Below are 9,398 nucleotides of genomic sequence, written 5' to 3' on the forward strand. Positions count from 1 at the left end.
CCTGATTAAACTGCATGGAGAAGGGCTTGGTGTTTGCCTCCTTATTTCCGCTGGACGGGTAAGGCGGCTGGCACAACTAGAACCAAATTATTCCACCAAAAAAAAGTTCATACTTAAAACTGGACCATAACATGGTTACTACCAACAACAATAGGCCTAACTTATTTCTTAATGTGATTATAGCTAAAAATCTAAAAAAATATTGGTGTAGAACATATTGGTTTCATAATTTAAAGCTCTAGCCTACTAGCAAATATCTCAGCAAATATCTCTTCACTAAAGGAAAAGAATAATTTGATTTTATAATTGTAAAAGTTAAAAGGAAATATTAAAAGTAGCCTTACTTTTAGAGGGGAATAAATGGGCACACATTTTTCTTAAGAATTCTACCATCTGGAGAATATCATCCTGAGTTAGGTAACCCAATCGCAAAAGAACACACATGGTATGCACTCTCTGATAAGTGGTTATTAGCCCAGAAGTTTGGAATACAGGAAGAACAACCCAAAAACCACAAGAAACTCAAGAAGAAGGAAGACCAAAAGGTAGACATTTCATTCCTTCTTAAAGGGGGACCCAAATACCCATGGAAGGAGTTGCAGAGATTAACTATGGAGCAGAGTCTGAAGGAAGGACAAGCCAGCCTAAATATAGCTATCGCCTGAGAGGCTCTGACAGTACCTGACTAATAAAGATGTAGAGGCTGACAGCCATCCATTGAACTGGGTACAGGGTCCCCAGTGAAGGAGTTAGAGAAAGGACCTATGGAGCTGAGGGGTTTGCAGCCCCTTAGGACAAACAACAATATGAACTAACTAGTACCCTCAGAGCTCCCAGGGACTCAACCACCAGCCAAGGTCTGCACATGGAGGGGTCTGATTGTTCTGGCAGCATGTGTATAGTAGAGGATTGCAAAGTCGATCATCAGTAGGAGGAGAGGACCTCAGCCCTGTGAAGGTTCTGTGCCCCAGTATAGGGGTCAATAAGTGAGAGACGGAGGGGTGGCAGGCATGGGGAGGGGGGAGGCAACAGGGATTTGTTCTTGTTGTTTTTGTTTGTTTGTTTGTTTTTTGGAGGGGAAACTGGGAAAGGAGAAAATTACATGTAAATAAAGAAAATATCTAATAAAAAAAAAAAAAAAAGAATTCTACCAAGCTGGAGAAGCAGGAACTGAAGAGGGAAAGGAGAATGAGCCCCAGGACACATATCGGAGAATGCCTGGGGAAACCTGCAGAAGCAAAAAGGAGCCTACTGTTATGGCTTTATGTCACCCTAGTTCAGATATTCTTTTAAAGTATATTTTATAGGCAGCTTCACAGGCTTGGGGGGGGGTTAAAACACACTTTTATCCTTTGAAATAGAATAAACTTGCTAGCATAGGAAATTAAATATTCTTAATTTACTAAAGAACTATATTTCTAGTCTCAGATACTTAGGGCTAGTTATTTCTTTTTATTAATTACATTTGTTCTTTGACAATTTCAAATATGTACAAATGCATGATCACTTTAACCCCCCACCTTCTCCCTCTTCCTACAACCTGCCTTCCTTCACTCCTTCCCCTCTACATTTCTTTCTCATGTTCATGTGTGGTGTGGTATGCAGTTCGGGGTCCAGCTGTAGATGCCACTTGATGCCGCTGCACACTGGACTAGAAGGATGAAGCAAAGTCCAGAGCAAGTTCTACAGTGGAGTTCTACAGGATCCTGGTCAAGCTTTATTCAGGGTGGGCTTGAATACATACTTTATTTGAGATGAACCAGGGGTATATATGGACCTTAGAGAGTGGGAAGGAGTTTTCTGGGTAAATGAAAATAATTGGCTAGAATTTTAAAGTTCTATAAATGCCTTGTTTGCATGGAGAGGCATTCCAGCAATCCTAGGTACTTGCTAGGCAAGTTCTTAGGGTTGGGGTGGAGGAGGGAAGGGGAAAGAGGAAGTTGAACTTGGAGTCTGCCAATCACTACTCCATCTTCCCCACCTATGGGATTTGGAGGTGGGGATCCCCAGACAAGGTCAGAGAAGGAGAAGGCCTGCTGGTAAAGGGAAGTTATCCATTTTGTGCAGAGCTCAAGAAAGCTGTCCAGACAATAGTAGACTGTGACCTTAATTAGCAAGGTTTCCACACATTCATGCCTATACATTTTGTTCTGTGATCCTCTCCTTTCCCTGAGTTTAACCCGGGTTGTCTCTGTAACCATGAGTTTGGAGCTGACAAGCTCAGGGGTGGCTACACAACTGAAGACAGGGGTTCTCCCAGAATCTATCAACAGCCACCAGTTCAGCAGTAAGGGTGGGTTCCATTCACCCTCCCATGATTGATTGGTAGGGCCAGTCACGTGCACGTTCACTATTGTAAACTGATGATTGCAATGTTCACTGAGTCTAGCGGATGACATTCACAGCTCCTTCGCCCTGCTTTTCAGCTCTTACATCCTATGTCCACTCCCTCCTCTGCAATCTTCCCTGAATCTAAGAGAGAGTGGTGCAAATATCTTATTTAGGGCTGAACCCACAACTTTTGCTTCTTCTCAGTACCTTGACTGGAAAGAGACATTCTGTGATTAGGGTTGATGGGAGTTTTTGTCTGTGGGCACAAACAGAGGTTTAGGAGGCAAGATGATGCTATGTAACATGATTTTTAACCAGAACTAGGTGCCAACCTCTGTCAAGTCCTTTATTGATTTTGTATATCATAATACTTTTTACCAGGCCTTTGATATGTAATATTATATTTGGATTTATATTTTAATTTTCCCAATATTAAAATCATTTCTGATATTATTGCTATTATACTATAGACCCTAAGTGATCCTGATGAATTATTTTTTTAGGATACTGGAAAGATGACATGTTTGTATTTTGAGTTTTCAGTTACATTTATAAATTACATTTTTTGTTCCTTTCAGACATATCTATTAGTTTTTGAGATGAGATACTAAGTCATTTCATAAAATAAATGGGGAAACTTTCAATTTTGCTGTGCTTGATATAACAGCACTCTGTATAACATGGGAGTCACCAGGCCCACAGGATTTTATAAAAGGTACTGCTAGCTGTTTATCCAATATTTATTGTCCCATTCTTCCTTACTAACAGAATCCTGGTTTTGTTAGAGGTAGCAATGTGCTCCTTAACATTATATATGTGTGTGTGTGTGTGTGTGTGTGTGTGTGTGTGTGTGTGTGTGTGTGATATACATACATATATATATACATATTTATATTTCTTGGCCTTAGGAATAGCTATGTGACTTATATAATATTGTCACCACTGCTCTCAAAAAGAGATGTTTGTTCTGAAGAGTGGAGAGATGGCTTAGTAGGTAAAGCACTTGCCATGCAGATGTAAATATCCAGGTTTAGAGCCCAGAACGCACGTAAATCCAGACATGGTAACACACATTTGTAACCCCAGTCATCCTACATCCAGATGGGAAGTGAAGAAAGAAGAATCCATGCAAGCATGAAGGCCAACTAGCCTAGCACAGGCCACAGTGAACAAGAAACCATCTCGAATAAGGTGGAAAGCTGTTGACTCCCCACATGCATTACAGCACATATGTGCCTGCACCAACACACACACACACACACACACACACACAAACCACATACACATACACACAAGCATTTAAGAAAAAGAAACTGTATGCTCTAAAACCTTCAGAAAAAGAAAATGCTAAGCAAACAGTCAATAGAAAACTTTGGTTAAAGGAACAAACATTAAGATCTCTTGAATCAAATAAATAGCCCATTACTATCTCTCAGGCTCAGTCTTGTAGCTCACTTTGCTGCTCCTGATTATATTCAGGGTTTGCCTTCTGCTTCCTCAGTAAGGATATACTCCCTCAAACTATCATTTGCTTCACTGTGGCTTCTATTCACTTGAGGGGCTTTCCTATCCACCTCACTGAAACAGAAGGTCTGTGTCCTCGATCCCCTCACCTCACTTTAATATCTTCAAATTATTGATCACCTCATTTAGAGAGTGTCACAGCAGAGTTCATTTCCACACTTAGTGGGTGTGGTGATTTGAACAAGTTTGAATGCTTGGCCATAGGGAGTGTGTGGCCTTATCGAAGGAGGTATGGCCTTGTTGGAGGAAATACATCACTGTGTAGGCAGCTATTGTGGACTCCTATGCTCAGGTTCTGCTGCCTGTGGAAGACAGTTACTGCCTGCAGATCAACATGTAGAACATTTGGCTTCTCCAGCACCATGTCTGCCTGCATGATGCTGTGCTTCCCACCATCATGATAATGGACTAAGTCTCTGAAACTGTAAGACAGCCCCGATTAAGTGTTTTCCTTTATAAGAATTACATTGGTCATGGTGTCTCTTCCAAGCAAGTAGATCCTGACTGAGACAGCGAGTGAGTGATATTTATACAAACGTTGGAGCACAGGACAGCCATCTAGCTTTGTTGTATCCAGTTCACATAATGAAAACCTTACCATTGGTAATGGCCCTCACAAGAAGGAAGGGATTCTATTAGTCAATCTCATTTGTGAATAAAAGCAAAAAATTTTCAAGTGCTATACTTGTTTTAACACAATGTAATATGTACTACATGTTCTAAAATCATTTAGAAATAATAAACAAGTCAATCCAGTAAGTACAGCCTTTCATCAAAGCAGTGAGGAAACAACTTTTGTTGTTTACACTGACAATGGCAAATGTGAGGAACAGCACATGTAAAGTACCCTTCAGAGGGGTAGGGAGAGGGCGCCATGATAAAGCTATTGCTGCACAAGCCTGGGGACCTGAGTTCAATCCCAAGCACTCACATAAAAATCCATGTGTGGTTGTACACACTTATAATTCCAGCTTTGGGGAGCAGAAACAGGAGGATCCCCGGGGCCAGGTGGCCCAGACAGCCTAGCCTAATCAGAGAGCCCCAAGTGCCAGTGAGAGACCATATCTTATAACATAAACATAAACAAAAAAATGTCGATGGCTCCTGAGAACAACACCAAAGGTTAACTTCTGGTCCATATACATGTATGCCTATTTACTTGTATACACACACAAAGATAGAAAGAGACAGAGACAGAGACATAGAGACATAAAAAGAGAGAGCAATCTTACAAATGCTTAACTTCATTTTCAAGTACATAAAGCAAGACAAAGATAATTTGGAATGTTCCTGCATACATTTTATGAAATGACTTTACTTCAGACCTAGAAGAAACTGTTTTGCATTACAGGATAAATATAAATCCTGTAACTATCAATGACTCAGAGCAATGGAATAGATCATCAAATAACAGCTTTTATGCTCAGGCAAATAGTGCTTTTTCCTTGGCAGGTATAGAAAGTCCCATGTCAAATGCATAAGGCATCACTCTACGGATGTCTAATGATGACGATGCTATGGGTTTTATTTTTTTAACAATGAGAAGCAGAAATTTTTTATAGAAATCTACAAAATGATTTACAATGAAAAGGCCTACTTAAACTGTAGCTGAGTTTCTTCTCATTAAACCCTGCTCCCGACAGCATGTTTACAAAAGGTAAGAGATTGCTGGCTGGGTAAAGCACTTGCTGTGCAGGCATGAGGACCTGAGATCAGATCTTCAGCGCCCAAAACCAGGAGCAATCCCATGTATCTGTAACCCTGGTGCTGGGGCCGACGGGGACTGGGGTAGGGTGGGAATTAAGGGTCAGGTGGATCCACAGAGCTCATTGGCCCAACAGTCTATCCCAGTGAGTAAGGTCTCACTCAGGTTCTCAAAACATAAAGTGAAAAGCAACTGAGGAAAATATTCTAAGTTAAACTCTGGCCTTCACATGTGCAGGCACAGATGAACATACCCACATATGCCATGTGCAACAAACACACACATACATACTCACTCACACAACAGACCACACACACATTCACTCACATACACACATATACACATTCACATACTCACTCATACATACACAAACATTCACACACCGCACATTCACACAAAATACACACTCAGAACACACTCTCACACACACTCACACAACACATTATCACACACAATACACACACACACACAAATGCTTCTGTTTTCTTGTTTTGTTTTGTTTTGTTTTGTTTTGTTTTTATTGGTTGGTTGGTTGGTTCTTATGGGTACTTCCAAGACTATGTTGAACAGAAATGGTTAGAAAGGACTGGTTAGGTGGCTCAGCCAGTAAATCCTGGTGACCTGAGTTTGGTTCCCAGGACCCTATTGAAGACGAAAGGACATGTACATCCCATGTACCTCCCTCAATCATCTCTCTCTCTCTCTCTCTCTCTCTCTCTCTCTCTCTCTCTCTCTCTCTCTCTCTCTCTCTCTCTCTCTCACACACACACACACACACACACACTAATAAAATAAAACTTAATTTAAATAATTGGGAGAGTGAATTTGAGAATTGCTCTTTCTAACTCAAGAATTGAGTTGGAATTTTGATGGGGATTGCATTGCATCTGTAGATTGCTTTCAGCAATGTGGTCATTTTTACTATATTAATCCTACCAAACCATGAGCATGGGAAATCTTTCCATCTTCTGAGATCTTCTTCGATTTCTTTCTTCAGAGACTTGAAGTTCTTTTCATACAGATCTTTCACTTGTTTGGTTAGAGTCACACCAAGATATTTTATATTGTTTGTGACTATTGTGAAGGGTGTCATTTCCCCAATTTCTTTCTCAACCTGTTTATCCTTTGAGTAGAGGAAGGCTGCTGATTTGAGTTAATTTTATATCCAGTCACTCTGCTGAAGTTGTTTATCAGCTGTAGGAGTTCTCTGGTGGAATTTTTGGAGTCACTTAAGTATAGTATCATATCATCTGCAAATAGTAATATTTTGAATTCTTCCCCTCTAATTTGTATCCCTTTGACCTTTTGCTGTCTAATTGCTCTAGCTACAGCTTCAAGTACTATATTGAATAGATAGGGAGAGAGTGGGCAATCTTGTCTAGTCCCTGATTTTAGTGGGTTTCTTTTAAGTTTCTCTCCATTTAGTTTGATGTTGGCTGCTGGTTGCTGTATATTGCTTTTACTATGTTTAGGTATGGGCCTTGAATTCTTGATCTTTCTAAGATTTTTAACATGAAGGTATGTTGAATTTTGTCAAATGATTTTTCAGCATCTAGTGAAATGATCATGTTTTTTTTCTTTGAGTTTGTTTATGTAGTAGATTATGTTGATGGATTTCCATATATTGAATCATCCCTACATCCCTGGGATGAAGCCTACTTGATCGTGGTAAATGAAGGTTTTGATGTGTTCTTAGATTCTCAAATTCACTTGGAATAACAAAAAAATCCCAGGATAGCAAAAACTATTCTCAATAATAAAAGAACTTCTGAGGGAATCACCATCCCTGAACTCAAGCTGTACTACAGAGCAATAGTGATAAAAACTGCATAGTATTGGTACAGTGACAGTAAGGTAGATCAATAGAACAGAATTGAAGAACTAGAAATGAACCCACAAACTTATGGTCACTTGATCTTTGACAAAGGAGCTAAAACCATCCAGTGGGGGAAAAAAGACAGCATTTTCAACAAATTGCACTGGCTCAATGTGTAGAAGAATGCAAATTGATCCATTCCAATCTCCTTGTAAAAAGCTCAAGTCCCAGTAGACCAAGAACCTCCACATAAAATCAGATACACTGAATCTAATACAAGAGAAAGTGGGGAAAAGCCTCGAACACATGGGCACAGGGGAAAATCTCCTGAACAGGACACCAATGGCTCATGCTCTAAGATCAAGAATAGACAAATGGGGACAACTAGTCCCACAACAACCAGAGGAAGCTCCACTCCCAGGCGCTCTGACACACCCAGGATCAGAGGAGAGGAGGACCCAACATCTGTCCCAACACTGGGAGTAACTAGGACCAGCAGGACCAGACACACAGGAACTCTACCAGCCCAGTGACTCGGGTTCCTTCCGGTCTATCTGGGCTGGTGTCCAGAGCAGACCTTGGATGCAAGCTCCACAGCCAGTCCCAAAACACCCAGAGGAAGCTCCACTCCCAAGTGATCTAACAAGCCCAGGATCACAGGATCCCAAAATCACAGGGTCACAGAGATAGCTTGACTCTGTGGAGTTCTGACACAACCAGGATCACAGGAAGGCAGGCTCCAGTCAGATTTAGCATGGGCAGATAGCACTAGAGATAACCTGATGGCGGGCGGCAAGCGTAAGAAAATAAACAGCACAAACCAAGGTCACTTGGCATCATCAGAACCCAATTCTCCCACCATAGCAAGTCCTGGACACACCATTACACCGGAAAAGCAAGATTCAGATATAAAATCACTTCTCATGGTGATGATACAGGACTTTAAGAAAGACATAAATAGCACCCTCAAAGAAATACAAGAGAACACAGGTAAACAGCTAAAAGTCCTTAAAGAGGAAACACAAAAATCCCTTAAAGAACTACAGGAAAACACAATCAAACAGGTGAAGGAAATGAGCAAAACAACCCATAATCTAAAAATGGAAATAGAAACAATAAAGAAAACAGAAAGAGAGACAACCCTGGCCATACAAAACCAAGGAAACAAACCAGGAGTCATAGATCACCAACAGAATACAAGAGATAGAAGAGAGAATCTCAGGGGCAGAAGACACCTTAGAAAACATTGCCACAACAGTCAAAGAAAATGCAAAAAGCAAAAAGCTCCTAACCCAAAACATCCAGGAAATCCAGGGCACAATGAGAAGACCAAACCTAAGGATGATAGGTATAAAAGAGAGTGAAGACTCTCAACTTAAAGGGCCAGTAAATATCTTCAACAAAATTATAGAAGAAAACTTCCCTAACCTAAAGAAAGAGATGCCCATGAACATACAAGAAGCCTACAGAACTTCAAATAGACTAGACCAGAAAAGAAATTCCTCCCGACACATAATGATCAAAACATCAAATACACTAAACAAAAAAAGAATTTTAAAAGCAGTAAGAGAAAAGGTCAAGTAACATACAAAGGCAGGCCTATCAGAATTATACCAGACTTCTTACCAGAGACTATGAAAGCTACAAGATCCTGGGCAGATATCATACAGACTCTAAGAGAACACAAATGCCAGCCCAGGTTACTATACCAAGCAAAACTCTCAATTACCATAGATGGAGAAAACAAGATATTCCATGACAAAACCAAATTTACACAGTATCTTTCCACAAATCCAGCCCTGCAAAGGATAATAGATGGAAAACATCAACATAAGGAGCAAAACTACACCCTAGAAGAAGAAAGTAATCTTTCAACAAATCCACACAAGCCTAATTCCATCTCTTACAACAAAAATGACAGGAAGTGACAATTACCTTTTCTTAATATATTAAGATAAAAATTAATATTACCAACATATCCTAATCGATTGAAATCCAATAATATGAGGAATTAGAAATTTG

The 9,398-nt window shown here is 40.2% G+C and overlaps 1 protein-coding gene across 8 annotated transcripts in view; it reads right to left on the reverse strand.

Annotated features, from left to right (window-relative positions):
- Stk33 (serine/threonine kinase 33) overlaps positions 1 to 9,398 on the reverse strand; it is a 176,086-nt gene that overhangs the window by 73,464 nt on the left and 93,224 nt on the right. The gene's annotated exons all lie outside the window — the stretch shown is intronic.

The sequence above is a fragment of the Mastomys coucha genome, unplaced genomic scaffold (assembly GCF_008632895.1).
Source record: "Mastomys coucha isolate ucsf_1 unplaced genomic scaffold, UCSF_Mcou_1 pScaffold21, whole genome shotgun sequence".
Lineage (NCBI taxonomy): Eukaryota > Metazoa > Chordata > Mammalia > Rodentia > Muridae > Mastomys > Mastomys coucha.